The 22409-nt window shown below is 43.2% G+C and overlaps 1 protein-coding gene across 5 annotated transcripts in view; it reads left to right on the forward strand.

Annotated features, from left to right (window-relative positions):
- Positions 1 to 22409, forward strand: part of CHST8 (carbohydrate sulfotransferase 8) — a 268275-nt gene that overhangs the window by 195313 nt on the left and 50553 nt on the right. Inside the window, exon 1 of one of the 5 annotated variants that reach the window (XM_075118416.1) lies at positions 18575 to 18663. The exons of the other annotated variants lie outside the window; for them this stretch is intronic. The gene's annotated coding sequence lies outside the window, so the exon portion shown is untranslated. Of the gene's footprint in view, positions 1 to 18574; positions 18664 to 22409 lie in introns of those variants that run through there. 5 annotated transcript variants of the gene reach the window in all.

The raw sequence follows: 22409 nt of genomic DNA on the forward strand, positions 1-22409 counted from the left end.
ATTCACTCTCTTTCTTGAATTATCGACTCTTCTTTGGGGAAAAATAATGGCAAAATCCTGGATGTTTTTAGATATTTAAAAATTCCTCTCGGATAGCGATTTAAGAACCAAAAAGCCGAACATGTCCGGGAAAATACAGACATATGGTAACCCTAGTTTCTGCCTATTTTCTGTTAATGGAGGCCCAAGCCCCAGACTGTAGGGTCCTTCCCAGATGTCTCCTTAGTCCCCCCTCCTCCTGCCACCCAAGGCCTCAGCTGTCACACTTGTGGCTGCAGCCAATATGCTCCCCCCACTCCGACGGACAGCACCACCAGGCCAGCTTGCTGCTTTGCTGCTTGCACTCTTGATTAGATTTAGGAAAAGTGGGTTCTTTTCCCCCAAGCTGACAAATATCAGGCTGCTGAGGCTGGGTGCCCGTTGCAAGGTGCTGCTTTCTTCCACCTTTCTTCCTCTCCAAGTTGATCCCTTCCTCCCCTTACGAGTAGGATTGCAGGTGGGAGGAATAGGCCATGACAGACAGCAAGTGCAGCTGAGCCCAGCACCTCACCATCCACCTAGATCCTAGTGACAGGAGACCAACACCGGGATACCAGCCAAGACTGAAGCCACCCAGGGTGACTCAGGAAAGCCCAGGATTACAGTCCCCGCCAGGCTGATACTGTTGGCAAATATGAGAGAGAATCAATAACTGGTATGTCTATCAGTAGGACAGGCTCACTGTGGCCTGCTTAGGTGAATTTCAGCCTCTTCTTAGCTTTGCCTCAGGACTACTTGGCCTCACAGAGCTGTGATTCCCCCCCATGCTACTGCTTAGGAGAACGATGTTTGCCATTAGAGGAGCTGCTACTGCACTTTTAATTGGGATTAAGAGCAGACCAGGGAGGTTTCTGGTGCTGGGGTGTATTTTTCTGCTGCTGCGTTGACTGACTAAAAGCAGCCACCGGACCCATTTATAAGCAGGGCTCAAGAGTTCCCCAAGACCTGTACCCATCTGTGGAAGGAGCCCAAGGACTGCTGCTGCTGCAATGCTGAGGGAATGACTTGTCCAAGGGGAGGGAAGCAGGCTGCTTGCTTTGCTCTTATACTGGGGCTGATCAGAGGAGGAGCTAGAGGGAAGTTTCATCTCTGTTGGGCCCAGAAGCCAACCTTATAGTGGTGAGGCTATACCAAATGGCTGACACTAACTTCAATTCATCCTTATCCCAGAGGAGAATAAGCATATACAGTAGATGGGAGAAGAACTCCCAGACACCACCTTTCTACTTCTAACCACAGGAAATAATTGTACAGAACTGGTGTGAGAACTGTGTGCCTTGCATGTGCTCATTGTTCTGATCCTGGGGTCCTGACTCCATCTAAAACGCATTTCCAGCATTTTCTTTTCCCTTCACCTGCACTGTCCTCACCAACAGATCCTGCCCTCCTTTTCTGAGATTGTGTTCATTTGGTGCTGAAGATTTGTATTCATCTGTTTTCCTAACAGACAAAAATTGTCTCTCCTTTTTTTGGGTTCTTGTGACACTGAAATGGCCCACAGTGCAACAGGGTATTGGGAAATCCTGTTCTCCCACACAAATTTGTTTTAGCTTCTTTCCCTGGATCTCTGAGGCTGTGGGAGGTTAGATCACCCACCATACTCCAAGATGGCTCCCTCTTCTGGGAGCCTACTAGAGGGCCATAGCTCGCTGCCTGTGCTGGGATCTAGACTCAGAAGCTGCCTGATCTGGAAGGAGTTATCTTTTCTCCACCCAATTATCCTACTGTAGTGGGGTGGTCACCCCGCTCCGCCCTGGAAGGGTTAAAAGTAACTCTGGAGAGGGCTGCGGCTGAGTAAAAGGGATTAAGAACAGCTAGGGAAGCTGACTGAGTAGCTGACCACAAGTGTGGCCAGCTTAATTAGGGCCTAGCTGGCCCTGATAGGAGGGCTGTGGGACAGAAGCTGAGGAGTCCCTGGAGTGGGAAGGGCTAGCTGCCTGAGAAGAAGGTACCTGAAGCGGAGCAGTGCTGGGGAAGGGCAAACAGAGCTGCGGAGCTCAGCCTGGTAAACCCCAGGCTGCAGAAAGGTACTAGGGCTGCAGAGGGGCAGCCTGGGAATAGGCAGAGGCAGCTTACCAATGATGGGTGGCCTTTACACTGCAGTCTGCCCCAGTGAGCGGGAATTAGATGATGACTGGCAGTAGCCACTGAAGCAAGGTGGGTTTAGAGGCTTGGGGGTTCCAGAGTGTGGGAGGGGAGACCCAGAGTGTGGGGGGTACTGCTGGGGCAGAACCCCAAGGTAAAGGTCACCGGGGTCCAGGAAGGACACGGGGCCAGCAGCAGGTGAGACACCGGCCTGCAGAGGGCACTCCAATGCTGGAAAAGCGCTAATTCCCAGAAGACCAGCAGGAGGCGCCATGCCGGTGAGTCTCACCTTGCTACACCTACCCAATTTTAGTTGGCTTTGGGGAAGCAGTATGATCTGAAGAAAGAAGCACAGGACAGCGAGCCAGGAGCACCTGAGTTCTAATTCCAGTTCAAAGTCTGTCTCATTTGGTGGCAGTGTGTGTGGAGTGGTTATAGAGTTTCTCATACCAGACGGAGCATGTCACTTGACCTCCCAATTCAGTTTCCTTATCTAGAAAATGGGAGTAATAATAACCCCCTTACTCCTGCCTTCACATGACTATTGTGAGGTTTAAGTACTTGATTGATATACAGCCCTTTGTATAAACAATGGGCTGTGTAAGTGCTAGCTGTCGTTATCCTGGGTGGAGATGGTTACTGACCTACTTCTTTCCCGTTTTTCCTCCTCAAGGCCCATACCCACCAGCATGTGCATGCATGTTTGATAGCTCCTCCTCACAGAATTTCCAGATTCAGCCATCGTCAAGCAAATCCATAGGCAACATGTTAGATTATTAAAGTTTTCATCTATGCCATCTTCGGTTCAAATGCGTTTGAGGCTTTAAGGAAAACCGCAGTTGTGTGAAACTGTACAAATCAGAACAGACAAACAATGTTGTCAAGTGTGAAATCTCCTAGCCCTTTTGCTGAGCTGTTTTTGACCTCTAACATTTTTAATGAATGCTGTAGTTTATGCCCTGAGGCATCATAAAATTCCCTACATCTGTGCAAGAATAGCCACAGGGATGAGGTGTTGTGTGTCAGGACGGTGGCTCACATAACCTGGAGAGGTATTCTCAAAAGCTCAAATAAAAGCTAAAACTGTGGATACTTGTGTAAAAAGAACTCAAATTCTAAACCATTTGTGAGCTAAGATAAAATTCCTTTTTACTGATAGCTCTGAAGGGTAGAAGGGCCTTGTGCAGTACTTTATTAATGTGAATGGAACTAACACATTTGAAAGGCTTAAAATGTTTGGCACTGCACATCAAAAAGGAAAGTCAGTTTTAATAGGCTGTATTCTGAGACCTATAGCATAATGATTCCTTTCATTTGTGTTGTCACTGAAACAACTGTGTGTAATTTGAAAAGGAGTACTTGTGGCACCTTAGAGACTAACCAATTTATTTGAGCATGAGCTTTCGTGAGCCACAGCTCACTTCATCAGGTGAGCTGTGGCTCACGAAAGCTCATGCTCAAATCAATTGGTTAGTCTCTAAGGTGCCACAAGTACTCCTTGTCTTTTTGCGAATACAGACTAACACGGCTGTTCCTCTGAAACCTGTGTGTAATTTGTTACCCATATTTTTAAATGCCAACAAGCTAATCTTTTCTGTGCTTTAATTGCATGCCATCCAGCTTGCATAATCTCCTACAACGTATATAATAGCACATCATTTTGGAGGAAACTTTAAAAAACAAAGGTTTGTCTCCTATGCATGTTTATTAAAGGACATGCTGATAAGTGCAGTATAAAATAATTTACAGAGAGTGAATTCTTAGAGATCCTTTAGGAGGAAACAATATATTAACGTGTTGTAGTATTAGTATATAGTGATCGCCATAGACAACATAAGCAACCAATTACCAAACCAAATTATCTGAGATGCCACAGTTTCCATTTCTAAGCACAGAGAAATGCTGCCCTATCCCAGACACGCTAATGTATGGTAACCATGGATAATTGTAGACTTATTAATGGTGATAAATATACAACACTAGATACAGTTAAGATATTGTTTTATTACATCGCTAGTTAGTACACAAATAGCCACACTGTTCCCCTACACTGACTAGTAAGAGAGTTGTGGAATTAGAAATTTCCAAGTGTAGGGATAGCATCCCAGTGTGTGTGGCCTGAAGCTATTTCTATACCTGTTGCCCCACCTGTATAATGGAGGGTACTAATACTGCACCTCTGCACATAAGGATTATGGTGGTCATTATGCTGACCATGCTGTCAAAATTTTCATTCTGTACGAATATACAACAAAAAGTAAAAAAACTTCTGACTTTTACTAATTTGATAAAACTTGCTGAATGCAGTGACCTCATGTGATATACATCTCGTTGTTATGGTAGAGGCCACACTTGAGATCAGGGTCCCCCTGCAGCAGTCTGTCAAACACATTACAAGACAATGTGTCCCTACCTTGAAGATCCTACCATCCAAACAGATGTTACAAAGAGTAACATTCATTAGAGTACTCATAACAGTAAGCACTTTGCCAGGTGTTATATTTGCAGGGCTAAGCCCTAAATAGGTACAGTATTATTCACTAACATGCAAAGACAGCCTAATTTTTATGAAGCCAGTGCAAACATTATTGATTGTACAGTCCTAGATAACTACTGTCCTTCTTAAAAGAGGCAAGAAATCACAGTAGAGAAGTAAGTGTCTATGCAAGTAGATTTGGTTAACCAGCTAGGTGCATTTCATTTCAGCTTCGCTGAACCTTAGAGAGCAAGGTGAGTGAGACAATATCTTTTATTGGACCAACTTCTGTTGGTGAGAGACACAAGCTTTCGAGCTTACACAGAGCTCTTCTTCCAGTCTGGGAAACGTACTCAGGGCTTGTCTCTGCTGACAGGGCTGCAGCACAACTGCACCGATGCGGCTGCACCACTGTAGCACTTAATGGAGAGGCTATTCATGCTGACAAGAGAGCTTCTCCCTGAGGCATAGGTGCTCCACCTTTCCAAGAGGCAGTAGCTAGATCAACAGGACACGGCGCTGTCTTCACTGCAGGGTTAGGTCAGTATAACAGTCTCACTCAGGGGGGTGGAAAATCCACACCTGTGAGGGACGTGGTTACGCTGACCTAATTTCCTAGTCTAGACCAAGCCTCAGGCTATGTCTACACTACAGCTTAGGTCAGCATAATTTATGTCACTCGGGGGTGTGGAAAATCCACCCCGCAAACGACATAAGCGCCGGTGTGGACAGCACTATGTCAGTGGGAGAGGCTCTCCCGCCAGCGCTGCGACCGCCTCTTGCGGAGGTGGTTTTATTGGTGCAGCTGCACTGCTGTAGAGCTTCTAGTGTTGACAAGCCCTTAGTGTCACAGCTAACTAAAAGGTGGAACAGATCGTTTAGCATGAGTAGTCAACACGTATGTCAAGGGACCATTCAAGGTGAAGTAGCCCATGAACACCCCTCCAGTCAAAGAATGGGGGGGAGGAGGAAGACAGCTGTGAGGGCTGGGTTGGTAGTGGATTATAGATTGTTGTAATGGGGGAAGGGATAGCTCAGTGGTTTGAGCATTGGCCTGCTAAACCCAGGGTTGAGAGTTCAATCCTTGAGGGGGCCATTTAGGGATCTGGAGCAAAAATTGGGCATTGGTCCTGCTTTGAGCAGGGGGTTGGACTAGATGACCGCGTGAGGTCCCTTCCAACCCTGATATTCTATGATTCTATGAATAAGCCATAAATCGAGTGTCCCTATTCAGTCCATGATTTTTATTGTCTAGCAAAGTTATGAATTTAAGATCCCAGGCTCATCTTTTGAAAGTGTTGTGCAGACTTCCTTTGAAGTTGAGGACTGATAGGTCAGATATAGAGCGATCACTTTGTGAAAAGTATTCATCCACAGGTGATGGGGTGTTTTTGTCATTTATCATTTTCCTGTGAGAGTTCATTCAAGAGCATAGTGATTATCTGGTTTCACCCACCTAGTTGCTCTTGAGGCATTCAGTGCACTGCATGAGGTACACCACATGTGATATACATGTGTAGGACCCACAGATCTTGAAGGGGGTGTTGTGAGTAGTAGTTGAGACATGTCTGTGGATTTTACATCTGTTGCTCTGGCAGGGCCTGATGCTGGTCCTGGTCCGTGGGGAGCTTGCTTCTGATGAAAAGCTTGGAAGGGTGTTTGAAGGCCAGAAGACGGGATTCAGGAAATATTTATTTCTGGATGGGGCCCCACTGAGTATGTGTTGTAGTTGTCTGATAATACCCCGAATGAACATTTGTATTTGAAGCAGGTTCTCTCAGGAAATTTGGGTGGTCTATTCCATGATGTGATCTACTTCTCTGGTGGAGTGTCCTTGTTTGGTGGAGGCGGTTTTGTGTGTGTTAAAGTTGTATGTCCTGGACTTTCGCTTCAGAGCATATTCTGTGGTATTTGAGTGCCTGGCTACAGATAACAGATTTCTTGGTCTGTTTAGGGTGGTTACTGATCTATGAAGGTAAGTGTGGTGACCTATGGGTTTCTTGTATATAGTTGTCTGTAGGGTTCCATTGCTGAAGCTGACAGTTATGTCTAGGAAGTTGATGCTAGTGTGGGAATGTTCCAGAAAGAGTTTAATGGATGGGTGGTGGTTACTGAAGTTGTGGAAATCTATGAGGGAGTTTAAGTCATCCATCCAGAGAATGAAAATATCATCGATGTACCATGGGTATATCACTGGTTTTCTGGTGCATTTGTATTTTAATATTTAAAACATATCATGAGCCTTATCCAACAGTGGTTGAAATTCTGGCGCCATTGATTTCAATGGCAAAACTCCCATTCATTTCAATGGGAGCCCACAGGGTATATAAAGTTTACATCGAAGTTGCTTCACTTAAGTGGTTGACAAAAATCAGATCAGGCAGTCAGCAGCCAATCCATAAACACGATCCAGTGTAGTTATCTGAACTGGCTAAAGGTTTTGAGTGAGCAAATGCACAAATTGATAAATCTTACACACACATCGCACAGCGACTTTGCTCTGTGAATGGTAATTAGAGACACATGGACACACACCATCTGCTACAGGGTTGAGAGGACATCTTTCTCTTCTGAGACCTCTAGATCTGATCCAAATTTATAACATTTATAGTATTTTTAGCTATGAAATGTAATTCATACTTCAGCATTTAATAATCACAAACACTAGCATAACTTGAGTCATTCAAAAGCAGACTAGACCACAGAGAGCCAGTAATGAAATGTTAAATACTGATGATTTTAGCTTGTAAGACCTAAGATCAGAAAACTGTATAATGTAATTTTACAATTAATGCTGACATGTTTTAATTTATCACAGTTTTAGAGAGTGAGACGTTGTATTTTATTTCTAATTTAAAACATTAAAATACTTTGGTCCACATTGATGTAATTAGGTGTAAACATGGCACCCTTCAGCACAATTCATTTGCAACAAACAGCATGGGAGGTTGAAGGTTTTGCCTCAAGACTCCCATGACTACCACCATCAAAGGGATGAGGCCTAGTTCTTCAAACCCTTTTCATACAAGGTAATCCAACTGACTTCAGTAGAACTACTCACTACAGCGATTCAGAAAAATGTTGACAGAAGGATTTTCTGTTGGGAAACGCAGTTCCCTCAGAATTGAAATACTTTGTGAACTCATGTCTATTCTGCTCACATTTTGTTTCAGAGAAAAGAAGAAGAAATTCTGACAATGTCAAAACATCCTGCTCCAGCATTTTCAGAAAAAAATGTTTTAATTTCTTTCATAGGGACTTTGTTTTGAATTTTTTAACTTTTGTTTCATAATGCATAATACAACATTTTTTGAAAGGTGAAATTGAAATGCTTTGATCTAGCTGAAATGCTTTTCCCAAAATTTTCTTTTGAGGAGAACGTCAACATTTTCAGGCTTTGTTTCAGATTGGAATGAAAATCAATTTTGAAAGCCTCCATGAAATGGAATTTCCATTTTACATCCTGCTGTACCAGTCACATAAATCAGGGTTTGCAGGATTGGACCCTTGAATTTTATGATTTAGGATCCCCTGTTCCATAATTGTCTCTAAAACAGAAAATATGCTAATCTCCGTTGTAAACATCCCCACAATGATTTATAATAGTCCTCACTACATTTTGTTTAGTACTGTAAAGCCAATGGATATAAATCAAGTCATTAGAAGCAATGACATTTAATCCCAGGGAGAATGTTTTGTTAGGTTGAATTTTTACACTTAACTGGAGAATCATTTCTGGTAGAGAAGACAATATACCACATTTTTCTACTCATCACATATTTAATTCGTAATTGAAACCAGCTACAGTGAATGCATCAATGAAAAAAGATATGTTAACTTAGACCTTAAGTGTTCGTTTACTTTTTTCCTGTTTGTTAACTGGCCCAATGAAAATATTGGTAGGGAGGGAAATGCATTGTATAATCAGACATCTTCAGTAAGTAATGGTATCTTAATTCTCAGAAACCGAAAGCTCTCTTAGCTTTATCTGCTCTGTTTTTGAGATCATATTGTATTATTCTGACAGCTGCAGTGTGTTTTGTACTTCAAAGGAAACTGGATAACAGTATTGGTTGTCTTTTTTTTTTCCACTTTATTATGACCCCCCACTGTACAGAGAGCTAGCCATGAAACTGGACTGACATTGTATTTGCAAAGCAGACTGATTCCTATTTTCAGGATTTTGCTGGAGATTTTATGGTAGAGGGTAAAGAAAAATATAATCCTTAAAGGAACTGCTAGAGCTTTAAAAACTACTGGCAATTATTTATCATAAATTAACTTCTATGTTGATTCTGGATACAAAAATGAAGTATTGAAGCCTTTCACCTGTTCTATTGTCTCTGTGATGTTTCAGATTGTAAGTTCTTCAGAGCAGGAATCCATCTTTTAAATATGTATAAAGAGCCTCACACGCTTTTGGTACTCCAGAAATAAAAGTAATATCTAGTGTTTAAATGGAATTGCTTACTATATAATGAATATAACAAAGTTCTCCATAGAAAATCAGAAGCCACAAATGGGAACCTCCAGAAAAGTAAAGAGGTTGGTTATTTTACACAGTAACTGTAAACAGACTGCACTGGCATACATTGGACTATTTTAAATACCTGATAGTTGAAAAAAATTGCAAAATCATATTTTACAATACTTAAGGCTACTTAGCAATCCCCTACTTCTAGTTAATGAGCATATTGTTATGCAGTGATGACGACTAAATGGTCTGTAATGATATTTAGAGGCAATGCACTCCGTGTTTTGGGAATTTAACCATTACATCTCCTAGTTCCAGCACTTTAAATTATCAGTAGTTGTGCATAGCCGGCAGTGAAAGGGCGCTGTAACAGGCTACCAGTGTATGCCTGAAACACCCCACCCTGTTCATTCTACTGAGAAAAGGTTATTTGAGTTCCATTGACTCACAGTTACGGTAGGATTTTTCCTACTTTCACTGTCCCCACCCAGTTGGGCATGGGGCAGCACTGCCCTCCTACTTTCCTCTAGTAATCTGCACCGTCATTGAAATGAAGCAGTTTGCTTGGGAGACCTCAAGGAGGAGGTGAATGCAAATTCCCACCTTCAGTTATACAAAAGCCCAGCCTTTTGGAACTATGCCTTGAGGAGGGGACCATTATGTTCCCGCACTCGGAAGATCAAAGGCCCAAGCTGTACAAAGAAAAGACAAACTATGCATGGGTGTGCTAGTTTTGAGCTAAAACTCTTGTGAACCTGTAACCAGAGAAAAAACCCTTTGTGGGGTTTTACCAGAGCCCCTGCTGGAGTCAGTGCAGGAGAGGGGTGATTTCTGGGAAGCTTATTAGCATACCTGCGGGTTCTTTTATTGTTTTAACATGTTCTCTCTATAATGCTTTCACCTTAAAAATAAATGTGCTTGCGTAGAAAGAGCTGTATGGTAACTTATAACTGTGTGGAGTTGTGCTGCTTATAGCCTCTGGGGAGAGAGAACAAAGTGCAAACACTGGCCTGTTTAACGCTGGGACTATTACAGTGTAGTCAGAGAACTGTGCAGCCTGGAAAAGACCCGGTTAGGAGGGACAGACACACAAGTCTCTGCCCCAGAGATAATGGTTGAGGAGTCGGGAGCCTGCAGTTCATGCCTTCAAGGGACCACGGAGGAGGACTACAAGTGCAGTTTCCCTGAACTGTGACACCTAGCTCTCATCCTAGACACCCACCCTCATCCCTCCCCACTTTAGTCTAGGGCAAGTCTACACTACAAACTTTTGTCAACACAAGTTATATTGACATAAATTGACAGTTAGTACATTGCTTTGTGCATGCACACTTAACAACTTACACTGGCACTGCACAAACTCACCAGTATTGCTTGTGTCATTGTATAGCGTGGTGCACCATCATGGGAGGTATCCCAGGGTGCAACCTGCACACTGTCTTTTGGGAAATTTTGGCAATACATGAGTTGAGCAGGGATGACTGGGAGCAAGGGGTCAACTTCCAATCACGCAACTTTCTCCACACCCTAATGGCATCTCTATCCCACTGATTTCATTCCTACTTTGAACATTCCATGAACCATGCAGGAAATGACAAGGGAGTTGCTCGGTTGCATGCAACTGAGTGTAGGGCAATGGCACTGAATACTGGCACCATTTTTCATAGGCAGTGGTCATGTTAGCTGATATCCCACTCCCAAGATTAACAAAGGCAGAGAGAGCACAACTGCTGCTGGCATCCCAAAGCCACCTGGGCCCATATGCTGCTATCCTGCATACTGCAATGGTGCCTGCTGAAGTTATCACCGACTGGTGTGGGAAAGTGTCCTACCACGGAGGAAGAAATAAGGCTTCCATCCCTAGAAAGCGTTGGGAGAGGATTGCAGAGTACCTCCATAAAAGTATCATCAAGTTCTCTCAGGAGGATTCAAGGGATCTATCTGTGTACATAAATTAATTGCTCTGCATGGACCCCTCTGCTTAACTGTACAGGGGAATGAAAAGCAGGTAACTGTACCTCTCTGTCATACTGCTAGCTCTTCTAGTATAAGTAAATTAAAGAAAAATCACCAGCTGTGTCCTACTAAGTTGGTAGGCACCATCACTGTAATGGGAAATTAATTTGCACACTTACCTGAGGTTCCTTCCCTTGCATTGGGCTTGTCTGTGTTCCCCTGCTGGCACTGACTGGACTATGATGGAGTTCTGGCTTGTGGAATAGCCGGACCCCTGGATCTGTGACAGGAGCTCCTGGGAGGCATCCGCGGTGGGGTGCGGGGTCTCCACCAAGCATGGCATGCAGCTTTTTGTAAAAGCAACAGGTCTGTGGCTCAGCATCTGATCAACTGATAGCCTCCCTGGCCTTCGGATATGCCTGCTGCTGTTTCTTTCCTTTAACAGTGCACTCCTGCTGATCCTTGTCATGACCGTTCTCCTGCGTCCCCCATACAATCTGTTCATAGATGTCCAAACTTTTTGTTTCATGTTGATTTGGTTCTTTTTTTCCTTTTGTTTTTGTGTATGAGTATTGCATTTTCCTTAACTACATATAAATGAACGTTGACTCTGTGTTATGTGTAACTCAATAGTTACGTTCCCAGAAAACCTGCAGATACCCCGTTTGAAACAATTGTACTTGATTCCTCCCAGTCCACATTTTGTAAAGAATTTGAACTTTAGAGGAAAATGTATTTAAGCAGAAATTGTCCTATTAGAATGTTCAAAATACCCACTCAGCACCATTGGAATTAATTTGCAAACTGGATACAATTAACCTAGGCTTGAATAGAGACTGGAAGTGGATGGGTCATTACACAAAGTAAAACTATTTCCCCATGTTTATCCCCACCCCCCACTGTTCCTCAGACGTTCTTGTCAACTGCTGGAAAATGGCCTACCTTGATTATCACTACAAAAGGTTCCCCCCTCCCCGCTCTCCTGCTCGTAATAGTTCACCTTAAGTAATCACTCTGGATCACGCTCGTTACAGTGTGTATGGTAACACCCATTGTTTCATGTTCTCTATGTATATAAATCTCCCCACTGTATTTTCCATTGAATGCATCTGATGAAGTGAGAAAGCTTATGCTCAAATAAATTGGTTAGTCCCCAAGGTGCCACAAGTACTCCTTTTCTTTTTGCGAATACAGACTAACACGGCTGCTACTCTGAAACCAGTGCAAAGATAATACTACTTCTTACCTAATCACATATTGTAGCAAATGGAAATGTTTTAATGATGTAATAGTGACTCACTCTTTCTCTAAATGGACTTTTAAAAGCTTTTATGCCCATTTATTTCTCTTTGCTACTACAGAAGAATTGCACTTCTAGGTTACATCTGCATACTGTACATTTTTTCTGAGTCATTACCCACTGCAAAATCAGTCATTATGAGTACCTGTAAAGCTATTAAATAAGGCATATGTATTAAATAAAAACCAAAAGTCTTGTGTTTTCAGTATTTGTTTACTATCCTCCCTGTGTTACTCAGTAGCACTTTAAGAGCTACAGTTTTGAATGCATTGCAACCTCATGAATTTTGGTGGCATGCATGTTCTTCAGTAGGAATACCCTGGCAATTAGTATTAGTTAAGTATTAGTTAATGGAGACTTTTGAACATGACCAGCTGTTTGAAAGCTACATAAGCATTCTCCAGGTTACTATCCTGCTGATGTACAGCTTGTAAAATGATTTACAGTTTAAAATTTCATTATTATTGATTGCTACACAATTTTTGCAGAGCACAGGGTGTCCTGCTATCTCACAAGCTTTCCCATTCTGAGTCAGGAAAATTAGTTTTTAATAGCATTCTTTGTCCTCATCTCAATTTCACACAAAGGCAAGCAACAACAAAAAAATGAATTTTTGTCAAACTAAACTCCTAAGGCTCCCTTTACCAAATAAAAAAAAATCTGAAATGCATGTTACTCTTGCTATTTTTATATCTATAATTCATTTAATCAGACTCTCTCTCATGTACCCATAAAGGGACTCAGACAACAAAAAGAGCCTGAGTAAATACAGAAGTTGTTTTTCATTTTATCCCTGGAACAACCCTGCTTCCAAATATAAAATTTCAGTTATTAAAATCAACATAATGAGCTATAGCCTTTCAAACATAGGAAGTCAGATTAATCTCTACCAGTGACTCAGCATAGTAAACCATTTACTTTTACAACAGCCTTAATAAAACTTGCTTTCTTTTGGTCAGTTTGCACATGCATGACAGAAGGCCACAGTCTATGGGCTGAGTAAATGGTGAATTCTCTGTAAATTGAAATCTTTAAACCATGATTTGAGGACTTCAGTAACTCAGCCAGAGGTTAGGAGTCCATTTCAGGAGTGAGATTCTGTGGCTTGCAACGTGCAGGAGGTCAGACTAGATTATTACGATCTCTTCTGACCTTAATATCTATGAGTCTGCCAGCTAGGTCAGCTCTTTGTTGTGAAAGGAATTGCATAAGGAACTCCCAGGTTTTGACTGGGCCCTGTTGGAGGTCATTTCCATCTATAGCACAAAACTAAGAGGCCAAACAAACCTATCCAAGGGGAAGACTAACATCCTGAGCCAACCAAGTTATAGCTAAGTGAAAACTACATTTTACTAGTGCACCATCTGAGAATTAGCAGTACTGAAAGAAGAAAAGGAGTAATTGTAGCACCTTAGAGACTAACAAATTTATTTGAGCATAAGCTTTCGTGAGCTACAGCCAGGGGTGAAAGTAAGTCTAGGGACTCATCGGTACAGGGCTGGGCTGTGGCTGGCTCTGGCCCCCGGAAGGGGCAGGGCCTTGGGCGGAAGGGGCGGGGCTGGGGGGTCAGAGCCAGCCCCGGCCCACCTTGTACCGGCAAGTGCCTCCTTTCCCCTCCCTGGGGTAACAGCAGCAGCCAGGGACGCTGGCAGTTTAAAGGGCCCTGGGCCATAGCAGCAGTTTAGGCCCTTTAAATCGTCCCGAGCCCCCCTGCCACTTCCCCAGGGCTCCGGCAGCAGGGCTCCAGGGACGGGGCTCTGGCCACCACTACCGCTCCGGGCCCTTTAAATCATCCCCGGAGCCTGCCAGAGCCCTGGGGAAGCGGCAGCGGGGCTCTGGGGACAATTTAAAGGGACCCAGGCCCTTTAAATCACTGCCCCAGCCCCGCTGCCGCTCTGGCAGCAATTTAAAGGGCCGGGGGCTCCAGCCGCTGCTGGAAGCCGCAGACCCTTTAAATTGCACCTGGGGAAGCCGATCCACCCCAGTACAGTGCACCAGCTCTTGCCGGTACGCCGTACTGGGGCGTACCAGCTTACTTTCACCTCTGGCTACAGCTCACTTCATCGGATGCATGCAGTGGAAAATACAGTGGGGAGATTTATATACTCAGAGAACATGAAACAATGGGTGTTACCATACACACTGTAACAAAAGTGATCAGGTAAGGTGAGCTATTACCAGCAGGAGAGCGGCGGGGAAAAAACCTTTTGTAGTGATAATCAAGGTGGGCCATTTCAGGTTTTTTCCCCCTCGCTCTCCTCTTGTAATAGCTCTCCTTACCTGATCACTCTGGTTACAGTGTGTAGGGTAACACCCATTGTTTCATGTTCTCTGAGTCTATAAATCTCCCCACTGTATTTTCCACTGCACGCATCCGATGAAGGGAGCTGTAGCTCATGAAAGCTTATGCTCAAATAAATTGGTTAGTCTCTAAGGTGCCACAAGTACTCCTTTTCTTTTTGCAGATACAGACTAACACGGTTGCTCCTCTGAAACCAGTGCTGAGAGGACCCTGCTAAATGTGAGAAATATCTTTTACCTTAAACTGTTGCTGAATGGAGCTCCCAGCAACCAAAAATTTGAACACAGTGCACTCTACCACTTGAGGCTACCCATGTAGATATTTGTATGTACCCAGTCTCCCAAAATACACATACCTCCACACACAATGAGCCAAGTCCCAGGTGCATTACAATATTATTATTTATGTGTATTACAGTAGTGTCTAAAGCCCCTGCTGAGATCAGGACCCACTGTGCTAGGCATCACAGAGACACATAGTAAGAGAAAAACCCTGCCCCAAAGAGATTAGAATCTAAATAGCTAAGACAAAGGGTGGGAGAAAAGTAGTATTGATATTCCCATTTTATAGACAGGATACAGAAAAATTAAAATGCCTCGATTCCCCACTTATACAATAGGAATAGTTTAGCTGAGGTCACACAGGAGGTCTGTGGCAGAACTAAGAATTTAATTCAGATCTCCTGAGTCCCACTCCAGTGCCATAGCTCTCAAAATAATACAGGTACACACTTATACAAGTAGTGCTATTGATATTGATTGAGCCATTTGTTTAAGATGATCGGAGCCAGGTTAGAGCATGATCATTCGCACTGCAGGTGTCATGATGGCACCAGGTGTCCCTTATCTACGGACAGAGTTAGAGTAATAAAACGTCTGATGAAAAACAAGGTGTCAGAAATTAAAAGTGGTATGTACCCACTGACCACAGCCCGGCAGTGATCCACAGGCAGTGTCTGGAGCACGGGAATTAGAATTATATGAGAAGGAGAAAACTAGATGTGCTTTGTTCGGGAAGTTGCTGAAATAGATTTTTTTTCTTCTTTTGTAAATACAGTCTGGAGCTCAGTAGCAATGCTATCCTATCCTGTGCTCCCACGCAGCAGCCCCTCTCTGCTTGTACGGCTGTTTAAGTTTAATTGGAATACACAGCACTTTTGTCACATTTATATTGTGGCAAACATTTAAGCAAACCAGAAAGGCCTTTTAAGCTCAGCACATTTATTTCTGATCGCTGAACCCAAGTGGAAATACAAGCAACAGAATCTTTTCTTTACTGCTTGTTTCAGTCGGTAATTCCAGAGGCAATAGGATTCCCTCATTCCTCTGCTTGCAGAGGAGTATAAAAACAAGCCAAGATTGGCTAACTCAGAGGATGGTTATGGGATATGGAGCCTTTCATCTATAGGTCATTGGTTTGAATCCAGCACAGGTCTGTAGTAACCAAAAGTCATTACTGTCAGATAGAGGTTCAGTGGTCTCAGTAAAATTATTTGAGTGGTTTCACTCTAGTTCCTAGTGCAAGTGTCTGCAATACAAAATCACCAGGCAATTAGCTCACATTGGGTAGTCAGCCATCAGGTGGTAAGATCCCCTTTCTAGTCTTATGAATGCCCAGAAAGAGAAAGAGTTCCACACAAACTTCCATGTGGCTGGACTTTACAAAAACAAGACAAGCCATTTACAACACACACTTCACTTCTCTACAGAGGAAAAGGACAGTAAACTATCTAAACTCCTACATGCCACAGGGGGCTACAACAGTGGTACCCTCAACTCACCTAACAATATTGTTAATCTATCCAACCACACACTTAGCCCGGCGGAAGAGTCTGTCCTATCTCGGGGACTCTCTTTCTGCCCCCCACCCCCAAGAACATGATACAGTTCTGCAGTGATCTGGAAGCCTACTCTCGTCGTCTCCGACTTAAGGAATATTTTCAATACACCACTGAACAATGCATTGACCCACAGGAACCCTCCTACTAACACTACAAGAAGAAGAATTCTGCTTTGACTCCTCCTGACGGTCAAAGTGACAGACTAGACTTCTACATAGAGTGCTTCTGCACACGTGCACAGGCTGAAATTGTGAACAAACAGCATCACTTGCCCCATAACCTCAGCCATACAGAACACAACACCATCCACAGCCTCAGAAACAACTCTGACATTATAATCAAATGGGCTGACAAAGGAGGTGCTGTAGTCATAATGAACAGGTCAGATTATGAACAGGAGGCCGCCAGGCAACTCTCCAACACCACATTCTACAGGCCACTATCCTCTAACCCCACTGAAGAGTACCAAAAGAAACTACACCATCTGCTCAAGAAACTCCCTGCTACAGCACAGGAACAAATCTACACAGACACACACACAGAGCCCCGACCAGAGGTATTCTATCTCCTACCCAAGATCCATAAACCTGGAAACCCTGGACGCCCCATCATCTCAGGCATCGGCACTCTTACAGCAAGATTATCTGGCTATTTGGATTCTCTCCTCAGACCCTAAGCTACCAGCACTCCTAGCTATCTTCGAGACACCACCGACTTTCTGAGGAAACTACAATGCTTTGGTGATCTTCCTGAAAACACCATCCTGGCCACCATGGATGTAGAAGCTCTTTATACCAATATTCCACATGAGAATGGACTACAAGCCGTCAAGAACAGTATCCCTGATGAGGCCATGGCACACCTAGTGGCTGAGCTTTGTGACTTTGTCCTCACCCACAACAATTTCAGATTTGGGGACAACTTATACCTTCAAGTCAGTGGCACTGCTATGGGTACCCGCATGGCCCCACAGTATGCTAACATCTTTATGGCTGACTTAGAACAACTCTTCCTCAGCTCTCATCCCCTAGTATCCCTCCTCTACTTGCACTACATTGCATCACTGACATCATCATCATATGGATCTAAGGGAAGGAGGTCCTTGAAGAATTCCACCTGGATTTCAACAATTTCCACCCCACCATCAGCCTCAGCCTGGACCAGTCCACACAAGAGATCCGCTTCCTGGACACTACAGTGCAAATAAGTGATGGTCACATAAACACCACCCTATACCAGGAAACTTACTGACCGCTATACTTACCTACATGCCTCCAGCTTCCATCCAGCCAAGCCCTAAGATCCATTGTCTACAGCCAAGCCCTAAGATACAATGGAATTTGATCCAATACCTCAGACAGAGACAAACACCTACAAGATCTTTATCAAGCACTCTTAAAGATTGACAGAGCGAGACGGGTACCCAGAAATCACTTACTAAAGGACAGGCCCCACAAAGAAAATAACAGAACACCACTGGCCACCACGTACAGCCCCCAGCTAAAACCTCTCTAGCACATCATCAACGATCTACAACCTATCCTGGAAAATGATCCCTCACTCTCACAGACCTTGGGAGACAGGCCAGTCCTTGCTTACAGACAGCCCCCAACCTGAAGCAAATACTCACCAGCAACTACACACCACACCACAGAAACACTAACCCAGGAGCCAATCCCTGTACCAAACCTTGTTGCCTACTCTGTCCCCATATCTACTCTAGTGACACCATCAGAGGACCCAACCACATCAGCCACACCATCAGAGGCTCATTCACTGCATGTCTACTAATGTTATATATGCCATCATGTGCCAGCAATGCCCCTCTGCCATGTACATGGGCCAAACCAGACAGTCCTTACGTAAAAGAATAAATGGACACACATTGGACATCAGGAACGGTAACACACAAAAGCCAGTGGGAGAACACTTCAATCTATGGACATTCTATAACAGATTTGAAAGTAGCTATACTTTCAGAAACAGACTTCAAAGAGAAACAGCAGAACTAAAATTCATTTGCAAATTTAACACCATTAATTTGGGTTTGAATAGGGACTGGGAGTTGCTGGCTCTTTACAGAAGCAGCTTTGCCTCTCCTGGAACTGACACCTCCTCATCTATTGTTGGGAGTGGACTAGATCCACCCTGATCAAATTGGCCCTGTCAACACTGGTTCTCCGCTTGTGAGGTAACTCCCTTCTCTTCATGTGTCAGTATATTTATGTCTGCATCTGTAACTTTCACTCCATGCATCTGAAGAAGTGAGGTTTTTACCCATGAAAGCTTATGATCAAATAAATCTGTTAGTCTTTAAGGTGCCACGGACTCCTTGTTGTTTTTATAGAAAATAAATAGTTTTTAAAACCTGCACAAATATTTGATAACATTTTAGACCTCAGGCAAAGGTTCCTGGTATCCCAAATAAACTACGGTATTTCCAAACAGCCAGGAGAGACAGGCAGGGAGACCCCATAAATACTGGTTAGACCTTAGCAAAGGTTAGAACTTGTTAATGTTTGGTGTGTTATAATATAGTGGGGAAGGAGAGTGACGGTCCTTCTCGGTCTATCCTGAGGTGAGAAACTACAGCCTGGTACCCCAGGACTGAAAGGCTGCACTCCAGATCTCCAGCTGGACACAGTGAAGTGGGGGAGAAGAATTCCAGTCCCAGGGAACAGGAGGTTTTCCCTTAATTTGTTACTTTAAAAAAAAACTGTTCACCAAAATTCAGCGGCCCGTGGGACCCAGAGAGCTGTTTTTAACATCACACTGTAATGCTGTTTTAGGACAGAAGAGAAATATCATATGCAACTGAAACTGCAGGAGAAATTGAGGTAACCAGAATTTAATTACCCAAAGTGAAATTCTGCTGGGAGCCAGACTCCAGTGTTATCATTCCTATTTCATCAGAGAACTCCTACAGGAGATCTAATTTTCAGAAGTTCTGAGCACCCACAACTCCATTTAGAGTTAGTGACAGCTGAGGTTGATCAGTAGAGTGGGTCAGAAAATTGGGAAGGATGGAGTTGGAAAATTTCAAAGTTTTGGCACAAAAATCAAAACCTAAAAATTTTTGGTTAAAAACTTCCAACTGAAAAGTCAAAATTATTTGGAAATGTTGTCATAGTGCCTCATGGGAGTTGTGGATCAGGCATCTCATGCCCCTACTCTCCTATATGGGCCAGGCTCCCTGATTGGACTGTACCTCCTATAATGTATCAGGGTCTCCCCTCTTGTTGAGCCACTGTGGTGCATCATGGGAGTGTCTGGCCAAAATAAATCATGGGAGATTTCGTCCAGCTGGGGAACCCAGCTCAGAGAAGATTGGGGGCATAACGTACCTGAACTATAGCTCCCATGAGGCAATGCAACAGCATTTCAAATAAAAGTTTTTGGGTTTTTGACAAAAAAGTCAACATTTCCCAAGAGAATCAGAAACTTTTTACGAAAAATTCTGTCTTCTCAAAAACAGTTTGGAGAGAGAATTTCAGCCAGCCCTAGTATTCAGTAATGTTGAAAATTGGGCCCTTAATGACCACATGGCCAATTTTAGGTCTTCTCTGAAAATATATCTAGGGAATTATGACAGCACCTCCCTGTATGCATGTGCCTGCCCTAGACCATCTGCTACCTCTTCATTGGTATATAAGATATCATCATCACTGGTGCCTTTTGCAAACCTTGAAGGTTTGGGTTGGAGGGTGTTTGTTTGTTTTTTACTATTAATACACTGTATTTTTTAAATTAAACAGTAATACACTGTGTGTATGCATTTAGGAATAACTTTAACCAAACAACAGTTTATCCTCCACCTCTGTGATCAAACAGGATAGAACTGGATACGTGGTGGTAATAGGCCTACACTGACTAAGCCCACTCCATTCAGAAAAGTGAGTACGAAACACAAGGGTTTTGTCATGACATGCAAGTGGTGATTTGTGTGCACAATTGCCACAATTGTCCAGACAATCACTGTCATGGTGCAAGCAGTTTAAAGCACCACTGTGCACCTAATGTTATAAAAAATTAGCAAAATATTTTGCTATTTGAAACTTGCTACTGTTTAGAGTGAATACTAAGACATGGAAAGTGACTAATGTATTTATTTATGTAGAGGTTTATATAGTACATTATATCCCCATCCCAGAAAACTGGTGATAATACTGGAGGTTCCCTATTCAAACTAGTCTTGCAAATCCTATTTTGACATTTTAAAAAATGAATGCTTTTTCTGTTAAGAGAAGCAGCTAACCACCCATCAACAAGCAAAGTAGCCTACAAAGCAAACTCCAGGAGTGAGTTCATATGTTGTTACATTTTGTGTTCCAGTTTAGTGTTCCTGCTTTTGCCCTGTACACCACTTAGGTGGAAGTGTCACACTGAGTGCCATGGAACAATTCACAGTACATCAGTTACAGAGACACCTCTGCTAAATAAATTTGTGCTGATCCACTGTGAAAATTCTGTGTTCAATAGCTCTCAGCGTATCTCATTTCCTTCCATATCTGGAGTGGCTTAACAGCAAGCTCAGCTGTAGAATAAAGCATGCAAGGGCACTTTGAAATCCTTGTGTGGAAGCAATGTACAAATTTACAGTATTATGATAAAAATCACTTTGGGGTTTAAGTGCTACTAATAATTCCAAGTTTGTAGAGAGCTTGTTTAATAAACTAGAAGGAAAGTATTGTCTGTGAAAGCAAAGATACAATATTAATTTTGAACCCTGGCATTTTTCACATTACAATGAAGTGCCAACTAGCTGCAGGTATAACTTGTATAGACAGTGAGAATGTGCGCCACAGGTGTGATAACATATCTGAATCCAAGACACATGCTCCAGGATGCATTGACTTGTGCATCCAAGCTAGTAAATCGGTTTTCCCTTTTAAAGGATAGGAATCAGAAAAAGCTGAGTAGATGGTAGGAAGTGGTACAAGGGAAAGTGCTGAGGTTTCTAGAGATATGAGAAATATTAAATTATAATAGATTGGGGCTTTTTTAAAAGGTTAGAAGTTTTACTGTTCTGTCTTTTGACCCCATTACAATTAATGTCCCATTTATTTCAATGTTTTTGTTTCTTTTTGACATACTAGCCAGCTGTATAAAGAAGTTTGACCTACGGTACTTGGCTTAGTGGCAGGGGGTATCTCATATAATCAGTACCCTTCATGTGCAGATACACCTGCATCTTACCAGTCTGAGAAGCCAGTTTAAAACATCTAGGATGAAATCCTGGCCCCACTCAACTCAATGGCAAGATCACCATTGACATCAAAAGAGACAGGATTTCACCCCTCCATGCAATCATACTCCCAGTGTTGGAGTCCTACATAATAAGGAAACCAATAGAATTCTACAAACATTTCATAGAAATGACCGTAGAAACCTCTAGTATCTAAAAAGTAAAGATTTCCCTTTTTGACCATCCTATAGATTTCTATAGCAGGGATATTGATTCTATACTGTATAAATCTATAGGATGGTTCTAAAAACTACTGGAAGACTATTGACTTGGATGCAGGACAATGAAGCACAGACACAAAGCTATAAGTAGAAGCTGCTACTTTATTAACTTAAATAAACGGCTTAACCAAATAAACAGCATCCATACATCTACCCAGCAGTTCCTGTTCCAATGTGGCTTTTCCAAGTGGCCTACAGAAAAAGGGGGTAGGGGCAGAGGTGAAAGTAAGCCGGTGCGTACCGGTAGGAGCCGGTACGCAGTACCAGGACCGGCTTTCCGAGAGGGCAATTTAAAGCCTTGGGGTAGCGGAGGCGGGGCTGCGGCGGGGATTTAAAGGGCCCTGGAGCTCCAGCCGCTGCTACCCCCCCAGGGCTCTTTAAATCCTAGCCTGAGCCCTGCTGCCCAAGCCCTGGGGTAGCAGTGGCAGGGCTTTGGTGGGGATTTAAAGAGCCCCGGAGCTCCAGCCGCCG

The sequence above is a fragment of the Caretta caretta genome, chromosome 12 (genome assembly GCF_965140235.1).
Source record: "Caretta caretta isolate rCarCar2 chromosome 12, rCarCar1.hap1, whole genome shotgun sequence".
Classification (NCBI taxonomy): domain Eukaryota; kingdom Metazoa; phylum Chordata; order Testudines; family Cheloniidae; genus Caretta; species Caretta caretta.